The sequence below is a fragment of the Alexandromys fortis genome, unplaced genomic scaffold (genome assembly GCF_014885135.2).
Source record: "Alexandromys fortis isolate MF-2015 unplaced genomic scaffold, M_Fortis_MF-2015_v1.1 scaffold_2_1_26212458, whole genome shotgun sequence".
Taxonomy (NCBI): domain Eukaryota; kingdom Metazoa; phylum Chordata; class Mammalia; order Rodentia; family Cricetidae; genus Alexandromys; species Alexandromys fortis.
The window spans coordinates 6,228,573-6,253,852 of NW_026067930.1; the positions used below are offsets into that span (position 1 = coordinate 6,228,573).

At 37.3% G+C, this 25,280-nt stretch overlaps 1 pseudogene; it reads left to right on the plus strand.

The window, feature by feature from the left end:
* Nucleotides 1-391: 391 nt before the first annotated feature.
* Nucleotides 392-25,280, plus strand: part of LOC126503485 (bolA-like protein 2) — a 128,137-nt pseudogene continuing 103,248 nt past the window's right edge.

Consider the following 25,280-nt stretch of genomic DNA (forward strand, 5'->3'; position numbering starts at 1 on the left):
ATCAGGCGCCTCTTTCCCAGTCAGTGGCAATTTCAAAGAGGATTTTCTGTTTTGCATATGGGTATTAAATTGATATTTTTTTAGGGTCTGCTCTTTGGGAGATGCAGTCATTCATTTACTTATTTTTTTATCCATCCTTCATTCAATATGCGCCTGTTGCAAATCAGAGCTGGATGAGCCACCGAGAGAAGAGCTACAGTGACAGGCATGCATGTTTCCTTTCAGAGTGGGATGAGTTCTGACCACTCATTTGAAGAAGCCTGAGGTTTACAAAGATAAAGTGACAATGAAATGAGGCAGGTGGTAAATAGCTAAGCAATCATACTACACGTCAGATTCCTCTGGGCTTCTCCTTGCCGTGTGTTTAAGATAACTCCACTTATTACCGAGAATGTACCTCCTCTCAGAGTCCCATCGATTTGCCACACCTGCTGAAATTATTGGTTCTTACGTAAGGTGTTTTGATATGTGGAAAAATCATGCAAATTTTATGCATGTGCAGGAAAAATTTTTTATTTATTTTTTTCATGTGAAAATCATGGGACAGCCCACTAAACCCTCTTTCCCAGGCTTTTCTAATGTTAGACATAGTCTCTATGCCGATTACACACGTTAGAAATGGCCTCTATACGAATTTCACATGTTAGACATGGCCACTATGAGAATTCCACAAATTAAAACAATTTTCAGCTGATGTTATCATGCATTTTAAACAATATTCTAGTGAACTAGATTTCCATATTCTTTCCATTCCAATTTATTTTTTTTTGCTGCTGTGATGACATGTTCAACAGGATCTTAGTTGCTTACCTAAGCTTGGACTTATAGGTTACATATTCAGGAAACTGGTATACAACCCAGGAATGTCTGCCTAGGGATGAGATAGCCCACAAAGGACAGGGCCCTCCCAACATCAATTAGCAATAAAAAAAAAACAAAAACAAAAACAAACAAACCACAGACAGGTCAACGAGCCAACCTGATCTAGGCAATTCCTCAGTTCAAGTTTTCCTCTCAGATGTTGCCGGGTTATGTCAAGTTGACAATTAATAGTCACTGAAACACTCCTTTGCTAGAAGAAGACAATCATGTCTTTGAGGAGCTCATCATTCTTCTCTGAAGCTGACTGGAGTAGTGCTCCAGCATTGTGAGACACGCGGACCTTTGCCACTGGGGCGCTCCTTTCCATTCAGGCTGCCACAGCTTTCCACTAATCTTTCCTGGGCTTTGCTTTTTTTTTTTTTTTTTTTAAAGAGAGTTTTAAAAACTTCATCCACTATTGTATTTAATATTAAGCTGACATGGTATAGACAATCTTTTGGAATACTTACGCATATGTTCTGGACAAAAATGTGTAATGATAACGACAATGTGACTTAGTACCTTTTCTCCATACATCATTCTCATCTTGTTTCTCTGTATTTGCCAGCTACTCACTTCTCTCTGACTCTGCCCTTTCTGTTCCCAGAATTCTCAATTTGATCACTCTGCCTATATCTGCATTTTATTAAAATAGTTGAGTGACAAAACTTTACATTGTACAAGAGGATTACTCTACAGTGTGTGTGTGTGTGTGTGTGTTACATTTACAGATTCTACCTTTATGACTTTGGCGGACTTAAAGTTAATGTAGCATAAAAGCAAGAACCCATCATCACCCTTTTCCAAGAGTACTCCCAATTTTTATATAACAGCCCTTCTTCTGTATTCTTTTTCATCTTTTGAAAGATGTGTGGATCTGAAATGCATGCGATTATTTCAGGGTTTTTCAATCTGCTTGGTTAGTTGTATATTTACTTTTAAAACAAGTTCTTGCTGTTTTGATTATTATAGCTTAATAATATGAACTCAAGTCAATAAATATGAAAATTCTATGTTTTCGAGCTATTTCTCAATTTCTAGGTGGGTGGTTTAAGTTCATGACACACAATGTGATTGGTGCCTTCTCCTGTTAATTTTTCAGTAATTCATAGGGTTTTACATTCAGACAGAAGGTCAGGTTGGTCACAAAGTGGAAATGACCATGATCTGACAATCCCCATATCCTCTCTAATGCCTCCTCTAACATCATTGTCTCTCCATTCTCCTGGTTTCTTTTTGTCTCTGTTTAATGAACTTAGAGCCTTATTCTCAGAGTACCTGACCCAAACGTTCCTGGTGTAATAATAAATATACATTGGGCCAGGTTGTCAAAGCAGCAGCTGCCAGCCAGTGAGGAGTTGAGTCAGAAGATGTACCAAACAGCCGTCTCCCACTCTCAACATTCTTAATGCTTCTCTGTTTATCAGGAATATCATGGACAACAACAAAAAAACTAAGGCAAACCCAGGTTAGTCAGCAGGCAATCAAAGTTGGAAACAACTTGTTAATATCCAAACCTCAGCTGAGTAGGAAAAACAACGCACACCTGAACCTTAAGGATCAGGGAGCAAAGAAGAAGGGTGGACACAGAAAACCTGGGAGAGAAGAAGCCTTTGTTAAGACAAAGACAAAGCCCACTTTGAGAGTTGGCCTTCACTGTGCTCGCTCAAAATCCAAGTATCAAATCCAATTGTGATTCTACGGATTCTAAATCTTATAAACCTTTTAAGCCTTACAGGTCAAATGTAAAGTTAAAAATCAAATGATATTGAGAATACAGGTTTATGTACTCTCATATTTTCTATATGAAAATTCTATTTGCTTGCATGCAAAAAGAGATATTCTCAGTCATGTCTAAAGTTATGGAAGACATTAAAGAAGCAGTTTCCAACCTCGGCAGCCAGTATGTGGCTGTCAAATTAAAATGCAGTTTCCATGAGGGGTTCGAAAGCCCCAGGTCCAGTGAAATAAAAAGAACAGAATCTTTGTTCTCCTGATCAAATGCTATCAGGACGATTTAGGCAAAGGAGAAGTAACAGTAGAAGATCTTCATGGGGAAGAAGCATGAGCTTTACAACATGTTATCCATGGGTTATATTGCCAGCTGTCACTTACTATGTGTAGCTATAGGGCAATTACTTCATCTTTTAATTCTCCTTTTACATATTTCTAAAATTGAACAGATTATGCAATATCATACCTAATCGCCTGATATATGTAATAAAAATTAAAATGTAGATAATGTATGTAGTTGGTCAATGAAGTTTAAACTATCAGGCTATTACATTTTGATTTATAAAATCTTGCTTCTCAGCACCTTTCACACCGAACACATGCTGGCGTTACCTGATGACAAAAGGGTCATGATCTAGGATCTAGATCTAGATACTAGGAAGAGGCCAGGCATTAGTGTTTCTGGAACATGAGTGTCCATCAGTGAGAACTAGTGATGTCTCCATATTTACAGAGAGTTCAGGGACACACTCATCCCTTGGAGGCAGCAGGATGTTTCTCTAATTTTGGGTACCTTAAATGTCACTATACTGTAAATGTAGGTTTTTTGACTCATTATTTATGATCTTAATATTAGTAGTAGTAGACAGCTAATTGTGCTAATACACTTAAATTGAATGTGTGCTTAGTAAACTTTAGTGTTGGCATCATTTCAAACCCAATTTAGCTACTGGGAAAAAGAAAAAAAGCTGGTTTTGTTTTATTTTATGTGCATATTTTTTCTTTTTAAGTGGTAAACAGCCAATACTCTATGATATAATGCTGAATCTTGGCCTATCCATCGTCTATGACTACAGGCTAGTTACTATTCCTTTTTGAGAACCTTCTTTCTTAACTGCTAAAAGAATGGAAGACTGGACTAGAAAATATTTTCTTGAACTTGCTACTGCTCTTAGCACTTTATAGACGCCTACTCATTTCGAGCGTCAGAGAGACTCATGACAACGTCCCTATTTCCTAGCAGAGGACATCAAATTGCAGACAAAGGATAATCTGTCCAAGAATACAGCCAGTAATGAAAGCGCATCAGAGCCAGGCTGTCTGCTCCTGGAACATGTGCTTTTGACCATCAGGATATTGTACTTAGGAAATGAAGCCTGCAGTAGTTGGGGATTTCAATGGGAGCCTCTGAATAAAAACTGTCTGTTCACCAGCTGAGCTCACTTTCACATAAGATGATCACAGCCCTAGGTGAGAAATTAAGTTTTGAGAGATTGGACTCATATCTGGCGCACTAAAGACACTCAGTGTAACTTTGTCTCCTCCCTTCGCTTTGCTCTACACATGCAGTGATGAGCTCTAAACCAGTGTGTAGCGCACAAAACACTTAACTACACCCCGACATCTACGTTTGTAAGAGATAACACTGTCAGGTTGCTCCCAGTCATGACAAAGAAAATCATTCAGGTACTTGCATGTTATGCTTTAAAGCAAAAAAAAAAAAAAATGTATAGCTAAACCAATCCTGTAGAATAAAAGAACTTCTGGAGGTAGCACAATCCCTGACTTCAAACTCTACCACAGAGCTACGGTACTGAAAACAGTCTGGTATTGGCATAAAAAGAAACAGGAGGACCAATGGAACCAAGTCGAGGGCCAGGATATTAATCCACACACCTTCGAACACCTGATTTTTGACAAAGAAGCAAAAAGTATCAAATGGAAAAAAGAAGCAACTTAACAAATGGTGCTGGCATAACTAGATATCAACATGTAGAAGAATGAAAATAGATCATATCTATCACCATGCACAAAATTCAAGCCCCAATGGATCAACGACCTCAACATAAAGCCAGCCACAGTGAACCTCATAGAAGAGAAAGTGGGAAGTACATTGAACGCATTGGCACAGGAGACCACTTCCTAAATATAGCCCCAGGAGCACAGACACTGAGAGAAACAATTAATAAATGGGACCTCCTGAAATTGAAAAGCTTCTGAAAAGCAAAGGACATGGTCAACAGAAATAAACCTTTCTTTGCAAAAGACTCTCCTATCACTAAATATATAAACAATACTTCAAAGCATGATTTCTGCAAACACATCACTGAGAATTTCTGCCACACAAGGTTGTCAATATGTATCTGTCTATCATGACTACATTTGCCTTCTAAAGTTTAAAACAGTAGATATGATCAAGAGGGCATTTCCTACTTAGATATGGAAAGTCAGGCATAAACTGTCAAGTTAAGCACTGCAGGGGATGAAAGAATAAAATACAGATGTACCATGGACTTATGAACTGCTTAATGCAATCCATTTAGAAGATGTGATTAAGTCTGTGGCATATACTGAATTGACCCCAGTTTACATGGAAAAACACAAAGTTCCTAAACGAATTCAATATGATCATTTATCCTATGAGTTAGCTTGTATTTGTTTCTTCATATTGTGTCTACATGGATATTCTATAGACTGAAAAGCAGGATCAATATGTTTTTGAGTTTTCTAGCAGTTGGAGAAGCCCCTGCAGAGCAGAAAAAAGCAAGTTTCTTTAGAAGTTGCTGTTTTTTTTTCTCTCTCTCTCTCTTTTTTTTTTTTTTTTGTCTATTTTTCCCTTTAATAAACTTTTCTTTTCAGGTCTGTTAACTACCACTCTATCCAATGCTGTTGACAAGACCTTTCTTCCACAGTTCCCAGATGGAACACCGATATTCTTGTTATGGTGAAGAAGCACATGGTAAGTGTACTTGTCACATTAAATCTCTGGAAATATGTGCAAGACGGGACTTTCGTTGTCTATGTGATCTCATTCCTATTGGGAAAAAGAGCCAGTGTAAGTTGTTTGGCTCCTTCAGGGCCTACAGATTTTTGAGGATAAGACTACTATGCTTTTCCTCATTATTACACAGCAGTGAGATCCAATATTTCATGGAAAAACATAAAGTTGATGTTGGGGAATATAGCCTTCCAGCTCATTTTAGTGCAGAACTAAAGAAGATCCCTCTACCCCTTTCTTATATTGATTTTGCTAAAATATTATATGATGATGTATTACCCTCTTTAATTTACACTAAGCTGTGGTCATATAAAGTCACATGCAGATTCTGACACACACCGTTTGTACGACTCCTTATGTCATTTCATTTCTGACTTCCTCTCTTTCTGTCCTGCAGGTTAATAAGCACTATAAAATTTATAGTCTTTGCTCTCCACCTGTATTGTCTTCATTGGCTGAGTCTATTGTACTTAGATCCCAAATCACCTGTGTGGATTGACAACAGTTTCCAGTTTCCAGAGGAAGAATTTATCTATCTGATTTTGTCTTTCTGGAACTATTGATAAAGGCAGAGTTTCATAGGCAACAGTACACAGCATGGATGGTAAATTAAGCAATTTTGCAGATATAAAACTATGTCCTTCCCTAGATCATGCACTCCTAGGCTGGAGGTCATGAATCACATTTTCTCTATCCTTGTATCCCCCATGGCTACCATCATGTTGATTCAATAAACATCTCTAGAATGAATGAAAGTAAATATTTTGCAAGGTTAGCCTGGACTGCCTGAATCCATCTCTCAAGCTCTTTGCAAGCTACCACACTGAAAATAAGGGTAATTCATATAGAGAATCTTGTTGAAAATGGCTTTTCCTTTATTGCCTTCCAGAAATATCACCAACACAGGGGGATTCTCTTGCAAGTTATTCAAAATGACAATTTCTTCTGTCTGTCATATCGTTGCTCATTGCATTACCTCGGAAAATCTTTGATTGTCCTTCTTTCTCCTTAGCCACCAAGAACTGGAATTTCCTTGAAACCAAAGACCACTGAGAACACTGCTTTAATCACCAATGTACTCAGCTCTTGCATTTCTACTGAGAGTGATGGTGAACTCAGGTGTTCCGTGTTATTCGTAGAGTCAGACAATTTACATCTGTTATTTTCTTTATGCTACCCAACAATGGTAGATAATATTTTAAACCATTTCACACCTAAGAAAACCAAGGTTCAGAAAAGTTAAGTAAGCTATTCAAGATCATAATGCTTTTTTCCTGGTAGATTTGTGATTCTTACTGCTTTCTCCCCCTCCCGAATATAGTATTGTGTCTTTCAAATGAAAAGGATACTTAATTTATATTTACTGGTATTAGGACATGGGTTGCCATCATTATAACTGAATCACTGTAGATATGATTTCTCCCAGATATCAAAACCCTGCTGCAAATGTCTGCTGAGAAAGGTAGCATTAATATACAGGCCATTTTCCCTTCTCTGCACTGGCATGTCTGAGAGGGGAATCTCAGAGAATTGGCAGTTATTGAATGGTGTGTGCTTTCCTCACTGTTCTCTATAGAGACATTCATTATCCCTTGATCCAAACAAAGGGAGAACCTAATGCTAAAACTCTGCCTAGCCTTCAGGCCCGTGCAAGGAATTTAATTCTTGGCTTATTTCAAGAACTCTACCAACACATCTTTCAATACTTTAATCCAGAAGCCTTGCTGGAGAAATTGCTAACCCTGGGTGTCTGGGCCTCATGGGATGTCAGGTTCTCTATCCACTTATGAGTTATATTTCACACCTCAGTCTATTAATGATTCTGTGTGATGGCAAAGAACCATTCAACACACTGTTCAAACTAGTGCCTGTTAACTCTGTTAACCTGGGACATGCGCAGAATACTTGACCGCTTGCCGTTACTTGGGAATTATTGCTACCGATCTTTGATGAAATAGAAAGAATGGAAATGTCTGAAAATGTTTCCAATGAGGGAAATCAAATGAAGCTGTGACACAACATTAAATAGGAGAAAGGTGCTGTAATCACATTATGAAGTGACCTTCAAAGATTAAATATGTGCACCATTCACTGACACACACAGGTTACATGGTGTACACTATGAGAAAGAGGCAACATGAAGTCATCACACAAAAGGCACTAAACTGAGTGAGACAAAAAAAGGCCGAAGAAATAAATGTTTTTAAATTTAAACTTATCTCATACTAAAGCCACGTTTTCTCAGCCTTTGTTAATGAGTGACCCACACACATGCTCTAAAAATCAAATCATTTTCATAAGGGAAGAGTTCTCTACTGTAATCATGAAAAACCAATATTCAGTTAAAATATGATAACCAGAGATGTCTTCCACCTGAAAACTCAATCTAATGGTTGTTAGCCTTTTAACAAAGGCATTGGGAACACATTTTAATGAGATGATTTGTTACACATTTTGAAGCAGAGTACTAATTATGGTGGAGTTTATTTAAGAAAGCTTCCCTAAGGCAATCCACCAGTTGTAAAGAACATGTAGTTTTTAGGGTTGGTATTTGGGGCTGAATAGATAGCTATGCTCTTCGGATCATGGAGTACTACTCCACTCCAGGACCTCAGATTCCTAGCTCAGAGTTCCCGAGAAGACTTACAGTGTAATGTCAACTTTAAAAAAAAAAAAGTTTAAGTTTAACTAACAAATTTTTAGGCATTTTGTTTGTTTGAAACAAGGCCCATGGTGAAGTTCTCACTCTCTTGAAGCCTGTTCTGTAACTCGGGCTGTCCTTAAACTCTTCACCCTCTGGCCTTAGCCTCTCAAGTGCTATAATTATAATCACGGATCATACTTTTAAAACCCTAAGAGCTATGGGAAACTCAGGATCCTGGAATCCTTCATGTTTATTTCTAAAATAATATGTAACTTTATATACTTGCTTTCTGAATACTTTTGAATGAATGTTATATGTGTTCCTTATCGATAATACAATTTAATTCACCTATTAATAAAATGTATTGGCTCCAAGACCCTTTATTGTCATGACTGCCTGTCCTTCATATATCTAGCACAGCTCTCCCTGAGTTACTTTGTCAGTTCTGTCTGCCCACTTCTGTATCAACGTCAGTCTTGGTTACTGAGCGTTGCACTTCAGCAAGAAGTGTGTAGGTGAGGTTCCTCTCAATTTATCTTCTTTTTCAAGATGAGGTTCCTTACCTTACTTTCTTAGAATTCTCCATATAAATTTTCAGATAATATTTTTCCATCCACAAAACTCTCTCACAGAAGTTGATAGGATTTGTATTAAAGTAATGTATCAATTTGAGATTTGTGCCTTTACTTATTTGATTTCTTTCCAAATGTTTTGTAGATTTTTTATCAACCCATTCTTACTTCTGCTTTGTTATAGTCACACTTATTTTGCTGTTATTGATTTCAGATGTTATTGTATTTTTATTTTAAATCTTCATGTTCTCACTGCTATTTACAGAATCATGAATGTTTAATATTTTATGGTATGTTTTGCAATGTTGCTGAATGGACTTATTTATTCTAGAAATGCCATTTTTTTCAAATAGGCACAGGCTGATTTCTTCTTTTTCAATCTATATTGCTTTTATTTCCTTTTTGCCCTAATGATCTAGCTGCATTTGACAATAAAAGCCTGAAAAGGATGGTGTGAGCCAAGCTCATTTCCTTGTACTGGATCTTAGTGAGACACATTCAGTTTGTGTTATTAAGTGTAAGATAAATTACAGGTCTTTTGTTGTGCACTTTAATATTGCAACTCCTGCTTTTCTGTTTTTCTCTATTTTTATTCTGAATAGTATCGGATGCCATATCTGGAGAGAGGTTGTTTTGTTTCTCTGCTCTGTTACGATCACATGGTATGTTTCCATTTTGACCTGCAAATGTGATAGATTATAGTGGCTGGTTTTGTTGAACACGGAGTTCTGTGTTACCGGTCAGAGAAGCACATTTAATCTTGAAGACAGAAAGCTCTGTGAAAATCTCTTGCTGAATTCTGTCTCTGATTCAGATTCCACACCTAGTTTCTTTAGCATATTGATTTATAGTTTCCTATGGGCCAAACAGTCTTTACCTAGATTTGACTTTAACTGAACACTAGAGTCTTAACCTCAGAAGGGAGATGTTTTAACCACTCTGCTTCCTGGAAAAAATTCACTACACAATTGGAATTTAATTTTCTATAAACACCTATTCATAGTCAACTAATAAGCTTGCCAGTATCTGGAGACTTATTTGTTTGAACTTGTCAAAAGTGTGAAATTCTGGTATATTCAGTGTATATATTTAAGTCTAGAGAAAGAGACATTGCATTATACCAGAAATAGATTCCCTGACTCTGTTACCTACAATTGGCAGATCAATGGGAAATACTTGAATCACAACTTGCCTTTGAGAGTAGGAATTTAGACTCTGACCACACCAATAATGGGTATGTGACTTTTAATATCAAAGACAAATAAATTGAAGATTGTAAATTTTGATTTCTATATGTACAAATTGACCTCGGTATCTCTCTGTGTTCTATAAAAGTGATAAATCCAGGTTTATTTATTCTTTTAGTTGATTTTTTGTAGTTTTTTTTTGAGACAGGATTTTTTTTATATAGTTCGGGGGCCTGTCCTAGAACTAACTCTTGTAGACCAGTATGCAGTATGGCTTTGAACTCACAGATATCCTTGCGCCTCTTTCTCTTGTGTGCTGGGATTAAAGTTACATGCCACCATCGCCAGGCTTGAGTTGATTTTTTTATCACTTCGATTGAACTCTGCTTTATGATGAATAAGAATATGTTCTGCTCCTTAAACTTTTGATCTCTGCATTGCTGACACAATGCTTACCAGTGGGCAAAAAGTGTATGCAGAAGAAATGAATGTAATAACAATAAACCTACATTATTGGATTTTGTGTTTTATAAGTTCAATTATATAATGAGATGGCAACTATTTGAATTGAAATCACTTAACCCCTGCCTTTTTCTCCCTAAGCATTGCACGCTATTCTTACAGTCATTGTTCATTGTAATGCAGACTATTTCAGCATCAAATTTGTTCATCTTGCTAAAATGCATTGCCAATGGGAGCAAGGAAAAAAATCGCACAATAACCCTCAAAACCCTTTCTAAACAGAAAACTTTGAAATGAGTGGTCAATCAACTAGTTTGAAACTGTCAATCTCAGGACTGAAGAGAGCTCAGTGGTTAAGTGCAGTGGCTGCTCTTGTAGAGGAGCAGGGTCCAGAACCCGGAACTGGCACAGCGACTCACAAATTCATGAAACTCCAGTTCCAAGAAATCTGACATGTGCTTCTGGCCTCTATGATTACCATATGCATTCTGTGAATTCACACTCACGTGCATAAAAGGTACAAATGAAAACGAAAACCTTTCAACCCTCCCACTAGTGAACAACCCAAACAAGACATATTTGTCCAGGGTGCCGGCGTATCAGTGGCCTGAAGTGGTGGACAAATTCCAATCTTTCCCACCGTTCTATCTACTCCAGCTGCAAAGGACACTACTAATCTCCTCTGAAGAAAGATATTGCCAATTGGTTTCCTCCTCAGCCTCTGTGCATCCAAGCCAAGCCACATTTATCACTCATTGATCATATTTTTGTTATAAGCTTCTATAAGGCGGTATCTCCTTATAGAAGCTTATATGAGGAGGTATCTCAGAAACTTGATGAAGTAGTTTATAGGAACAGGTAACAAGGAGAGAAATTAGGCCCTGCCAGTATGTGCTGTTATTACCTACTTGTTCAAAAAGCAAAAAGCAAGCATGCCTTCTGTGAATCACATTATCTTTATATAAAGTAAAACATATCCCCGAGTACCACATGTAAGCACATGCCTTGATCCATGGGACTATGATCGGCTGGCAGCTTGTGAGGACTAGAATTACAGCCAAGGACAATAGAAATGGGAGGACTCCATTTTGCTTTAGACTCCTGTCTTTTTATCTGTTGCTACAGAATTTTCAGCTGAGTTAAAAAAAAAATCTAAGAGCCTACCATGTCCCAGCTGTTGACTTCCTACCAGTTGGCCTTAAACACTTCCCCTAGAACATCAATATTTCATTGAAAGTCCCTACAGTGTGGAGTGAGTCATGGGTGAGGGAAACAGAAGCCACTCTGCACATGGAATCATGAAAGTGCTCCCCTTTCAATAAAAGCCTATGTGCATCAACATTTACACACCGTGAACTCTGATCCGATTTCAATCAAGACATTAAAATGTACAGAGCACACTTCATATACAAGAAAGAAGAAAGACTTCAGATCAAACATGGTCACATTGCTAACATTTATTGCCAGTGGAGAAAACATCACGTGACAGCCCTTGGTAGCCCATGACCAGAGGGCACAGAGTGTTCTGATCATAACTCTGCACAGGTTTTTATAAAAAAATAGTCCAAGGCACCGATAAAGGCATATTCTGTATTTAAAACACGGGGCACCCTGTGTGTCCTTGGAATTCAGCACTAGACATTGCTATTTAAAGACTGTGATAACTGTGGTAACAGGGAGTGTATGGTGAAGCCATCGAAGGCCATTGGTCTCATGAGTTACTGTTCCTTTGCACAGGCAGATGGAGGCGCTGTCCTGCCATCTTGGATGAGTTTAGGCCAAGAGAGAATTTCTGTACTGATTTTTAGGTGGTTGCTTCTGAGATTCAAGTACTATCGATCCATGTCTTTTTGGTTCATTTGACCATGATAAACCAAAATGTGTGTGTAAAGTTGCTGAGGCAGTCAATAGACTCATTCCCATTTGGTCTCTTTCTGAGAAAGTTTTCTGTCTCATCTCCCTTTTCCAAAACAAACCGAAATAAGAGTTTTAGCTGAGTGGGTTTTTGTTGTTGTTCGTTTTTCTCTTTATTTGCTTCAATTTTTCTGACATCTACCATCTCCATTACTTTATAAATATATGCTATATCATTGACTATTTCTTATGTGCCAACTAAATAGAAGTCAAAGGCATATTTACACACATAGACAGTACATATTTATTACCACATTATGATATTAATATTTCTTCTTAATAATGATAAATTTCTAAAAGTGCAGAAAAATGAGCCTTAATCATGAAGTATATGAGCAAGACATGCCTCTCTTGTTATGGACATTGAAATTTGATGAAAATAACTGACAGATATAATACAGCAAGGTAATGCATAGATATTGACTATTTCTACTTTAGCATTAGAGTATCTATGTTGAACATTGTTATTGTTCCTCAGCTTAATGTCAGGATTATCTCAGACAGTATATTTTGTTTCTTTGTGTCTTTGTTTTGATATAAAAACAAGAGAGAGACAAATATAAGATAAATATAATTAATGGGAGTTTGATATGAAAGCATTGCAAGATTTAATGTATATGCATTATATTTTATAATTATAAAAAATTGAAGGTATTATTTAGGTTCTTTGATAGGAATGTGGGCACCATGAAGTCTCAGGAAATAAAAGACATTTGCATTAATACTACCTCACAACAGAGAATCGGTTAAGACAGGAACCACTTTAATGTCACACTGCAGCCTGTTCAGATTTAAATATCCCTAAAATGCCCAAACAGAAACAACAGTGATCAGTACAGACCAGATGACAAAACTAGACTAGAGGCAATTCTTGCAGGCTATTAGCATCTGAAGTCTGAATTTGAAAGGAGATGGCAATCTGGATGCAAGACTTTCAGGTTATATATAAACTATTATATTATTATTATTATCACACTAAATACTAAAAAACAAATTTCAATTAAAAAATGAAAAGTAAAAACAGAGAGTGGTTGACCATTCTTGGCAGTACTGGGAATCACAATAATTCCTAAAATGTAGGTTAAAAACTATTTATTCTATGAGCCACACATAAGTAATGGAGAAACTGAGATTAAATAACACATCATGTAGTATTCATGAACATTCCAATTCATTATTACTCTCTCAAAAGCACAAATAACTTCCATGTTCAAAAGGAAATAAACAGAAAATGGAGCAGGCTTTGAGGAGAGCTGTCCTCATAATGATGTTGTTTAGAACCTATATTTATTGACTTCCTATTATAGCTAGCAATTTTATCCTGATTTTTTTTAAAATGAACCAAAAAAATAATCTCAATAAGAGACACACAAGAACTTAAACATTCAGGAGGTGACGCATGAACTACTGAAGTTACAGGAATGTCGGGATGGAGGTCATCTTGCTTGCTTTGCTGTCAAAACATGCCATTCACATCATTCGCTGCCATTCACAAACCCCACGACTTTAGGAAATACATATCACATACCTAATTCTAGCTTAACTCATTCATGGGAAAATTCATTGAGATGAGCAACCTACATAATACAATACAGATTTTGGTTATTAATGACACAATCTGCTCATTCTGAATATGGAAAGCTTTCAACTTCACATTTTGAATCATTTATATTTTTGCAGTCAGGACCTGAGACAAAGGAAACTCAGTGTTCTATTAAACATAAAGATCTCAATATTTTGCTTCAGAGTCAATGAACAGACATACTTAACTACCTATTAGTTTAAAGAAAAATGTAGGCATTAGCATTAGCAGTTCATTTTGGTTGTAAAATTGGTTACTTAACATATAAACACATTCTAATTTGCAGGACGTTTATCACAATTTAGTGGTTTGTTGACAATCACCTCCTTTTTGCAAATTTATGACTCTGTTTTACACTAGCTGTATAGTATTAGCCATAAATCCACAAGTAATATTATGCCTTTTTCAATTGATTAAACTGAAATCATGGATACAAATTAAATGTGGATGATGACATTTCATTCCTGACCTATGCCACATAATTTATGGGGAATACATTTAAAATGTGAAGAAGTACTTAGTATATTTGGGAAGAATAAAACCACACTATGTCCCAGAATATTATCTTGTTTACACTTTTGTTTTTCTCTGAAATATCACATAAAATAGATGAAGCACTTTAGAAGCTAACCGATCCTTTTAGAAGGGAATCTGTTATATTAATGGTGCATGATACATGGTATTCAATATTGGCAAAGGTTTTGCATTTCTGTCTGTTTCTGTAAAAAAGCACCAATCTATGACTTAGTGATCTAAAACAGCCCATGATTTGCACACATCATGTAAGTCAGAGGTTGACAATCAGTCTTGCTTTGACAAGATCAATGTGCCAGCAGTGTGAATCCTTAATCTGTTTTCTACTTTTCTTAGCTTCTAGAGGATGTGTAATTTTCTATACATGTACATAATTTGTGAATATATATGTACATATATAATGCTATTTCTTCTCTATATAAATCACACACACATATATATATATACATATATGCATATATGGGTAATTGATAAGTTATTTGGTTTGTTAGTTTGACAAAGAGTCTCACTTTACACACCAAGCTGGACTCCGACCTAAAACGGTCCTCTAAAACTAGTTTCCCAAGTACTGAAATTAAAGCAATGAGCCACCATGTGTCTTTTAAACAATCTATACTCCATGGCCTACTTCAATATGCAATTCATCAGATTGTGTGTTCAAATTGTAGCTTCTGCTTCCATTGCTGTATGTTTTTCATTTTGTCTTTGGGTCTTTCTTCTTAAAAGAACGTTTGAAAAAACATTTTGTACACCCTGAACATATTACAAGGTATTCTCGCTTCAAGATATTTTACAACATGAATAATATCCTAAGGACAAGATGCCACCTATCTGAGGCTTCAACTTGTGTGGATCCAAATTAATTATAAAGGATAAAACATAAGCCAAAGGTGTTTTCCTGTTCTTCAAAAGCAGCTTTCTGAGAAGATGTTTCCTCAGTGTTAGTACACAAGAGCCAAGACAGCTATGGTTCATAGGGCCCAGGCTATATCTCAAAATGGCATCCAGATTTGAAAATCTTGTACAAATTATTAACGTTATACTGGTTTTAAAGGCAAGAATGATATAAAACTGGGAACATCATTGAGAGCAACATATGGCTCCACCGTTCCCTCCTCTTCTTGCCTCCATCCACTCGTCAGAAAAGGTGAGGCTTCCTATAGGCAGTCAACAATGTCTGACACTTCACTTCAAGGCAAGACCAAGGTCTCCCCCATATCTAGGCTGAGCAAGGTATCCCTCCAAAAAGAATGTGTCCCAAGACATTAGATTGAACACCAGGGATAAATCCTCATCCCACTGCCAGTGGCCCCACAGACTGTCTAAACTTCACAACTGTCTCCCACATTCGGTGGGTTTAGTTTGATCTGATGCAGGTTTCCCCATTATCAGTCCAGAGTCAGTGAACACTCACTATCTCAGGCCACCTGTTTCTGTGGGTATCACTCTGGGTATCACCATCATGGTCTCGACCTATTTGCTCAAATAATTGCTGCTCCCTCTCTTGGGATGATCTCCATTAGCTTTGTCCAGTGTTTCTCTATGGATCTCTGCATCTGCTTCCATTAGTTACTGGTTAAAGGTTCTATGATGACAATTAAGGTAGTCATCAATCTGGTTAAAGGGGAAGGTCAGTTTAGGTGTTCTCTCCACTACTGCTTAGAGTCCTAGTGAATTCCTGGGAGTTTCCCTAGTACCAGGTTTCTCACTAGTCCTGTAATGTCTCCCTCAATCAAGATATCTCTTTCCCATCTCTTCCTCATTGTCCTTTCTCCTTCTTGCGCATCCTATTACCTAATGTTCTTTTCCTTCCTCCCCTTCTCCCCTACCTTTCTCCTTCCACCATCCCATCTCCCATGCCTCTTAATTTTCTCAGAAGACCTCAAATATTCCTCATTTGGTATTTACTTAACTCAAAGAGCTAAAAAAATATTAGATGCGATTTTCCACTTAAGAAAATGATAGAATGTATGAAAACATTGTACTTCTTCAGAAAAATATCAAAGGAAGAATATTGACATATATCAAATATGTAGAAATCTACATTATAATATTAATGACATATTTTGTTTATAAAATGTTTAAAAAGCAATTTTTAATGTAGCATTGTTGGAGGTAGATATTATTGTGTTAAGAGATATAAGTAATGTATAAAAAGACAAAACCTCAGAAGTTCACAATCCTATGTGAAATATCAAACAATCTCATAGAATTTGGGGGTTGAGCTGGTTGAGGTGGTGCATTTTGGTAAAATTTACTGAAGGGGGCAGAGGCAGTAAGATCATGAGTTTGGGCCATTAAAAAGGGGGGGGCTGTGGTTGAGTAGTAGTTTCTAAATCTAGGGAGAATGGTAGCAAGAAGGATGGGGAAGACTAATTAATGGATTATCTACTAAATAGTTAAGAGTAAGATTCCTGTGACATTACAAAATATAATTACAGACAATAACTAAGTGTTATTCATTTCAAAAACGTGGAAATAAATATTTTGAAATGTTGCAAAAATTATAAAATCCAACAGTATGCTATATATTAGTAAGTCCAGTATCCAGAAGCCTGGAATTCAAACAAGTTCACACATGTGAATGGGTATTCATACACACCTACATTTTACATGCATACATAAATTTTGAGGAGATTAGGAAGTTTCACCTAAATTAAATGTTCCACATCATGTATATGTTACAAAATTATATACTGTACCACTTAAGTACAAGTATGCAGACATTTTTTGTTTTATGTTAAGAAATCTTAGAAGTAAAAATAAATGTATTCTTTCCTTGGACTAAAACAAGACCTGCATGTTAAGAGTAAGACATTACTCAACTCTTGTTCATAATATTAATTTATTTTGTAATACTCTCATTTTATTACATGAGTAAAAATCATATTGTCTATGAAATAGCAAACACCTTGTATATATTTCAAATTATAGCATATTTTTCTACATGATGTTATTGATTCTGTGTAGTCTCTTGTGATGTATCTCATTTTATAGCATAGTATCTGAAATCTATAGGAATTAATAGACCATTCAAAGTAGGTACTCAAATCCAAGGACCTTTATAGATACAGACCTCTGCACTTTAACTTTCTTATTACCTCCATACAAACTGATCTATTAGGGACATAAAAAACCACATTATTTAGATTGTGTTATTTACTAATCTAAACAGTTTGGTAGCAATGACAATATGAAAGAATCAAAGCAAGAGCCGGGCGGTGGTGGTGCATGCCTTTAATCCCAGCACTCAGGAGGCAGAGGCAGGCAGATCTCTGTGATTTCGAGACCAGCCTGGTCTACAAGAGCTAGTTCCAGGACAGGCTCCAAAACCACAGAGAAACCCTGTCTCAAAAAAAAAAAAAAAAAAAGAAAGAAAGAAAGAAAAGAAAAGAATCAAAGCAAGAATAATGAAGAGAAATAGTCAAAGGCAGGGGCAGATAGAGAAACAGATGTAGAGACCCACAGTAAAACATTAGGTAGAGCTCCAGAAATCCTGTTGAAAAGGGGGAGGCATGATTGGAGAATCCAGAGGGATCAAGGACACCACAACAAAGCTCACAGAATCAACTAACCTAGAGTGGAGGAGAAATGGATACAGGGAGCAGAGGGGAAGTGTGGGAGAGGAATTGAGAGGAGAGGAAGGAGGGGAAACCATGGTAGTCATGTAAAATAAATAATGGAAAAACAAAAAGAAGACAAGATAAGGTAATCATAATAGGAACAGTCTCTTTAGGAGAGCAGTCTCAGGCCATAACTATCCAGGAAGGGATTGCTGTGGTGTACATTTTCTACACACAAAGTATCCACAAATGGACGAGAGCAAGACTTTGCCATTCCTCTTAGCCTTCCCTAGGGGAAGACATTGCCATTTTCCCTTAAGTCTGAGAATATGGCATCCTCAACATGGGCATATCCATATCAACAGCACACTCTCACTCAGAACCTCAAAGGCTTTCCTTGATTCTCCACCCAAAAAAAAAAAATCTTTACCTTATCAAAAGACAAAGAAAAAACAAATCTAACTGTAGGCATACTTGTTTTTTTGTGACTTCTGAGTTAGAGTAGAAAAACTTTGCAGAACTCTTAGCTGCTACAAAGGCAGGCTACATGTGTGGAAAGGGACAGAGAAAGTAGGCAGACTACTTAAAAATCGTTTCTATTCTATGTTTTCTAAACATAGTTAGACATCTGGACAGACGTCACCTGTGACTGGTAGAGACAAAGCCATTCAATAAAGGGTTGTGGTGTCTCTTCACAATAGAAACCCTAGTAGTTACTATTAGCTGTGAAAAAAACACTAGGATCAAGGAAAAATGGGGAGAAAAGTTTTTTTTCACTCAAAATTCTGCATAACAGTTTTTCATCCAAAGCAGAGAGTTTAGGAACTCATATTCAGCAGGAACGTGGAGGTAGGAGGTCACATAGAGACCATGGAGGGATGCTGCTTACTGGTTTGCTCACCATGAGTTGCTCAGCTTGCTTTCTTAATGAACCCAGGGTGACCAGTCAGGTATAGCAACACTCACAATGTACTGAGCCTTTCCACATCAATAACTAAGGAAATGGCCTATAGGCTTTCCCACAGCCAGAACTTAAGGACACGTTTTCTTAGTTAAGGTTCTCTCCTCTCAATTGATTTAACTTGTGTTAAGTCAGTGGTTCTCAACCTTCCTAATGCTGGGATCCATTAACAGAGTTCCTCATTTTGTGCTAACCCCAACCATTAAATTGTTTTTATTGCTGCTTCACAACTGTAATTTTGCTACTCTTAAGAACTGTAGGATTAATGTGTTGTCCCATGGTCACAAGAGATGCCAGAGGGGTCGCAGCCCACATAGCAAGAACTGCCATGTTAAACGGACATAAAACTAGGCAGCACAGCTGACCGTTTGTCAACTTCACACACACACACACACACACACACACACACACACATCATTGCTAACTCAAAGCCTTTCTTTTTATGGTCATCACCAAGATGAAACATTAATATCAATATCACAATAACTTTTTACATGCTTAAAAAGTTCCACAGTAAATGCTAATTTAGTACTAGTAATTACTAACTAGTAATTAGTAAATGCTAATTTAAAATAGTAATACTAATTCAAACACTAAAATTCTGTTTTTTTTTTTTTTTAAAAATTCAAAGTTTCTTTGAAAGCCTAAAAACTTCTAAAATTCTGTCTCCCAACTGTAGGCTCATGTAAAATCAAAAATAAATAAGATACAGTCTTATTGTAATAAAAAAAGACTACACAGTTACAATTAAATCAAAGCAAAACCAAACTTCAAAAGTATAAATAATTCTGGGATTCACTCATTATCTTCTGGGCTTCTCAAAAGTGCTAAGGTCACTTATCTGGCTCCACTCCTCTGTGCACATACAGCTTTTCTTATACGCTTGGAAAGGCTCCAGTTCACTGCTGCTACTGTTCTTGGTGGCCATGCCACAGTATTGGCATTTCCGAAATGCTGGATTCTTCTGTTGAAACTGGGCTGCACTTTAGCCAGTAGACTCTCCTGCCCTCTCTTAATTGTGCAAAACCTAAACTTTTCTCCATGACTCCTCAGTTCTGGGGCTTCAACTGATAACCTGGCTGCACCCTCAGCAATGACCTCCTCTGGCCTCTCACAGTGCCAGTCCTCAGCTGATCTCCATGATCCCTTTATGCCTTCAAAATACTTCTTCCTGGGAAATCCTTACACTACCAAGTTCAGCTGCCAGCATGATATACAACCTTGACTGTTGTAGGGAGACTTGTTTGTTCCTGGCTGCTCAGCCCTGAAAAAATCACACAGAAACCATATTATTCGCAACACTGTTTGGTCAATAGCTTAAGCATATTTCTAGCTAGCTCATATCTTAAATTAACCCATCTCTATCAATCTGTCTATTGCCATGAGGCTGTGGCTCACCGAATAAAATTCAGGCATCTGTCTCCGGTGGGGATACACGGCATCTCCCTGACTCTGCCTTCTTTCTCCCAGCAGTTTAGATTTCCCCATATAACTTTACTCTCTGAGCCACTGGCCAAAAGAGATTCTTTATTAACCAATGGTATTTACAGCATATAGAGAAGAATTCCACATCACTTGAACATTTCTGAAACACTTCTTCTGAGTGCAGTGACTCTAAGGAAACATTTCCTAAAAAAATTTCACCTAAATAATTCTGGTTTCTTCTGTATTAGGTATCTACTAATGTCTTAGCTGTATTAGGTATCTACCTAATGTATTAGGTATCTACTAATGACCAGCATCCATTGTCTCAGTAATAGTAACATAAAGGCTTTGCTTTACTGTTTCTGGTCTCTTGTTAATTACAGCCAATTTTTCAGTCTTGGATGACCAGAATCACAGTTTCTCTATTCAAAGTAGCAAATGCCCTGATAGAGTCTTTGAACTTCCCTCTGAAACTTTACAAGCAAGGCCTCCATCATCTGTACTACTCTCAAAATTCTTATCTTCCAAGCTCTCAAAGAACTGCTCACTAATCTTTGAACACGCAAGTGGTCTTTCTCGCCCAAAGTTCCAAAGTCCTCTCAAAATTCTTTCAAAAGCAATATTGTCAGATCTCTCATAACAACATCCCAACTCCGGTAAAAACTTGGCTTAGTTGACTGAATGATTGACAAGTCGTGACTCTAAAAAAAAATGGCACAGATAAATTTTCTGAATTAAGGAGATGTTGTAGTGTTATCTTAGGATATTTCAAAGAAACATCTACTCACTCTAAGAGAGGGAACACACTAAGAGAGGGAACAAACAGACCAAATACAAGGTCCCACCCAGGGTCAGCTTGGGAAACAAATGAGTTTATCTGGTTCCACGGAGCTACACTACATGAATTTCCTCTCTTCCAGTATGACAGCTTATCTAATAACTGCACCATTAGGAGTTCCAATTCATTGCCAACTTTCTACCTCCTAGAACAATGCTATGGTCTTTAGGATTTGTAGCTCAGATGTGAGAAACGGAAGACTGAAGCTCTGGTGAGGGTATTGCGGCCCTCTACTTCCAGGAGGGATTGGGATTATTACTGTAGTTAACATTACCATGGGTCTGGCTGCCACTAATGTACTACTACCCGGGTTACCATTATTAGAGATCTGGCTGTCACTGTCACTGAAGTTTTTCTTGCTTTTTGTCATGACCATGTATTGATATTCTCCCTAAGTCACCACAAATGCCTGCCTTATAATCCCATGGTCATGTCACACCCAGAAGAGACAATTTTATCACCTCAGTTTATGAAGTAAAATTCCAGAGCAAAGTATTCTCAAAGTAACTGTCTAAGAGAAAAAGCCAACGTACTAGGAAGATAGAGGCAGGAGAATCAGAAGTCAAAACTCTTAGTTTCTAAAATTCTTGTACAGACCTAAATCACTTTTCAGTAGTTAATTCTTCAGAGAAGTCACAAAGCCCAATCAGAGCAAGGGTAGAGGGACCTTGATCCACATCTTAAGGATGGCAGACACAAAATTTTAATATAGAACATTTATTTGTGCATTTGTGTTTTGTGCTGTGGAGGCCTCTGTTTTTCTTCATTCAGTGCAGGCAAAAGAGAAAATTATATTCACACTTTTAAAGAGCTAACAGAATTTAATGAGAGATCAGGCATGTGAGCCTAACAGAGTACACATGTCACAGAGTAGAAACTTCAATAAACATCACCTATGATAACTAATACATTAGCACAAAGGATGTTCTAATTTGTTGGCATTATTTATCAAGCAGCTGACATTGCAGTATGTACTCCTAACATTATCAATGCAACCGTTTTCACACACGTTTTCAGATGAGAAGAAAATCTCATGTCAAAGAGACACACACCTGTGCTACTGTTGGTGGGCTATGAATTTGTTTATTTGTGGGTGTACATTTACTATTACTTTCCCAATTCCTACTAATTAATATGAATATGTCTGGTAAAATCTCAGATAGAGTTCATCATGATGTTCATAGAGATGTCCACCAAAAATGTGCCCCAACTATTCCGCCTAAGGAAAAAGGACAATTGACACATATGACTTTCAAAAGGGCATCAAGGATTTTGCCAAATTCCTTTAGAAACATGTATATGAACATGAGCCATTGAGATAGCATAATAGTTATCTGAAATGTTCATTTTTCAAAAAGTATTATTTTATATGTTAAGCATTTTGCCCGCATTTTATGTATGTGCACCATGTGCTTGCAGTATCTAGGGAGGTCATAAGAGGGTCTCAGATCCTTTGAATCTGGAGTTAAAGAGCTGCGATATGAATGCTGGAAATTGAACCCCATTCTTCTGGAAGATGCCCTTAATCACTGAACCTCCTCTCCAGCCCTGCGTAATTATTTAAACACACACATTAGACTTCTTGGGGTGGTGGCCCTTGTTTTTTTTTTTAATATAATTTTTTATTGAAAAAAAATTTTTCCGCCTCCTCCCCCCCTCCCCTTTCCCTCCCCCCCCCCCTTTTCCCCCCTCCTCCCTCTCCTCTCCCCCTCCCCCCCCCACCACTCCCCCTCCCTCTCCAGTCTGAGGGGCAGTCAGGGTTCCCTGCCCTGTGGAAAGTCCAAAGTCCTCCCCGCTCCATCCTGGTCTAGGAAGGTGAACATCCAAACTGGCTAGGCTCCCACAAAGCCAGAACATGAAATAGGATCAAAACCCAGTGGCATTGTCCTTGGCTTCTCAGCAGCCCTCATTGTCCGCCATATTCAGAGAGTCCGGTTTTATCCCATGCTTATTCAGTCGCAGTCCAGCTGGCCTTGGTGAGCTCACAATAGATCAGCCCCACTGTCTCCGTGGGTGGGTGCACCCCTCGTGGTCCTGACTTCTTTGCTCATATTTTCCCTCCTTCGCTCCTCCTTGGGACATTGGGAGCTCAGTCCGGTGCTCCAGTGTGGGTCTCTGTCTCTATCTCCATCCATCTCCAGATGAAGGTTCTTTATTTATCTCTAGAAACCAATTATGAGTGAGTACATCCCATGTTCATCTTTTTGGGTCTGGGTTACCTTGTTTTTTTCTATGGTAAACCCAGCTCTCTAAAATTTCCGTCTTGCATTTTGTTCTTTAGAATATGGTTTCTCTTCCTTATGTTGTGTGACACTGTATCTTCATATTTCTTGCTTATTTGATCATGAAAAACTGTCTCTGATTTTTTTGTAACCAAAATACAACATTTTGAAACTAAAAATGCATTCTTATGGGATGAAGCACCACATTCTCAAGGTCCTAGCTAAACATTTTCTTAATCTTGGTCTTTAGTGATTTCATTTAAATAGCACTTTAAAACAGACATTGTAGAGACTATGGTATATGCTAAAGTATACAATTGTATCTACAGAGGTGTGGGCTCTAAGCATCTAATTCATTATGCCCTTGAATATAATCACAGGCCTTCTTCCTTCTTCCTGATATTGCAGCAATCATTATGGAAAGCTGGTTTTGCTTTTAGGTATAGATGTCCAGATATAAATAAGAACACACCCAGTGCCAAGAATAAAAATTATACTTTCAACATCTTTCCAGAGTAAGAGTTCAAACATCTGCTCTGCAGAGTCTCAAATATGCCCATAATAACAACAATAATGGTGGTTTCATTTTCATGAATTCTTACTATGGGTAGGCACCATTCTAGCACTTCCCGAATACGCTTCAATTTGGTCTACTAGAAATCTATGTGCAGTAACTACTGTAATCATCACCACTTTTTCAGAAAAGGAAAATTTTTGTGGACCAAGACCAATAAATAAACATGCTGTGATAACCTCAGCAATGGTCTCTAATTGCAGTTCAAATCTGAAAAACTTTTGCTTAAGCCTGTGCTAAATTTCTTTGTAAGAATGGAACACTGAACACTCTGTTGTTGTCCTTCAGACAGTTGGGATTTCTTCTCAGAAGGACGGTTATCTAGAGCTCTTGCCATAACACAAGAAATGACTTCATAAATGATAAAGGATGCTAGGCATAGAACTGCAGGTTAGAAACAATAATAAATGTGTTTTGATTAGCATTTTGTCCTCTGAAGGGATGCTAGGTGAGGATGGGCCTCTACATGATTTTTAGAATGGAAACAGACAGTCTTTCGATCACTCTGAGGAAGGCTTTTTTTTTTTTTTTTTGAAATGGTTACAGAAAATATGTCCTCTCTGGACTTTTCATGATGAGTAGAAAGATCATGAGAATGATGAATCTTGAAATGACCTTTATATAATTCATAGACTGCCATATTATATGGCTAGGTTCCAACTTCTGTCTCTTTTTGTTCCAATTAATGCTGAGATTTATGGTTTTCTGGACTAAAGTGATCTCAAAACATCTGATGCAGCCCTATGTTCTGCAAATCATCAGCAATGATTCGGGGATTCAGATCACAGAGGTGTGAGTTTCTTGAAACTCAATGCAAGCTCTTAGGTTTTTGAACACAGTGTGTGTGTGCTCGGATGAAAGGAGTGGGTTTAATAGAAAAAGGGAGTTGACAGTGTAAATATTGTTCAGTGTGAGCACTGTATACAGCACCAATTTATATTCTTCTCTCCATAGATCATACTACATATATCATACTGTTACCTTATAACATACTACAGTCTGTTTCCATTGGAAGATAACTTTTAAGGCTTACTTTATTTCAAACATTTGACATTGAGATTAGAAAATTAAGTGAGGTATAACACTGGCCTGAAGAAAGTGTGAGGTGTTGATTTTTTTAAAAAAAAGACAAAATTAATAATTTCTTTAGGGTTTGAGGAAAAGTTACTAAAATTGTACAGTAGATGCTGTACCAGTTATTGACTGGTA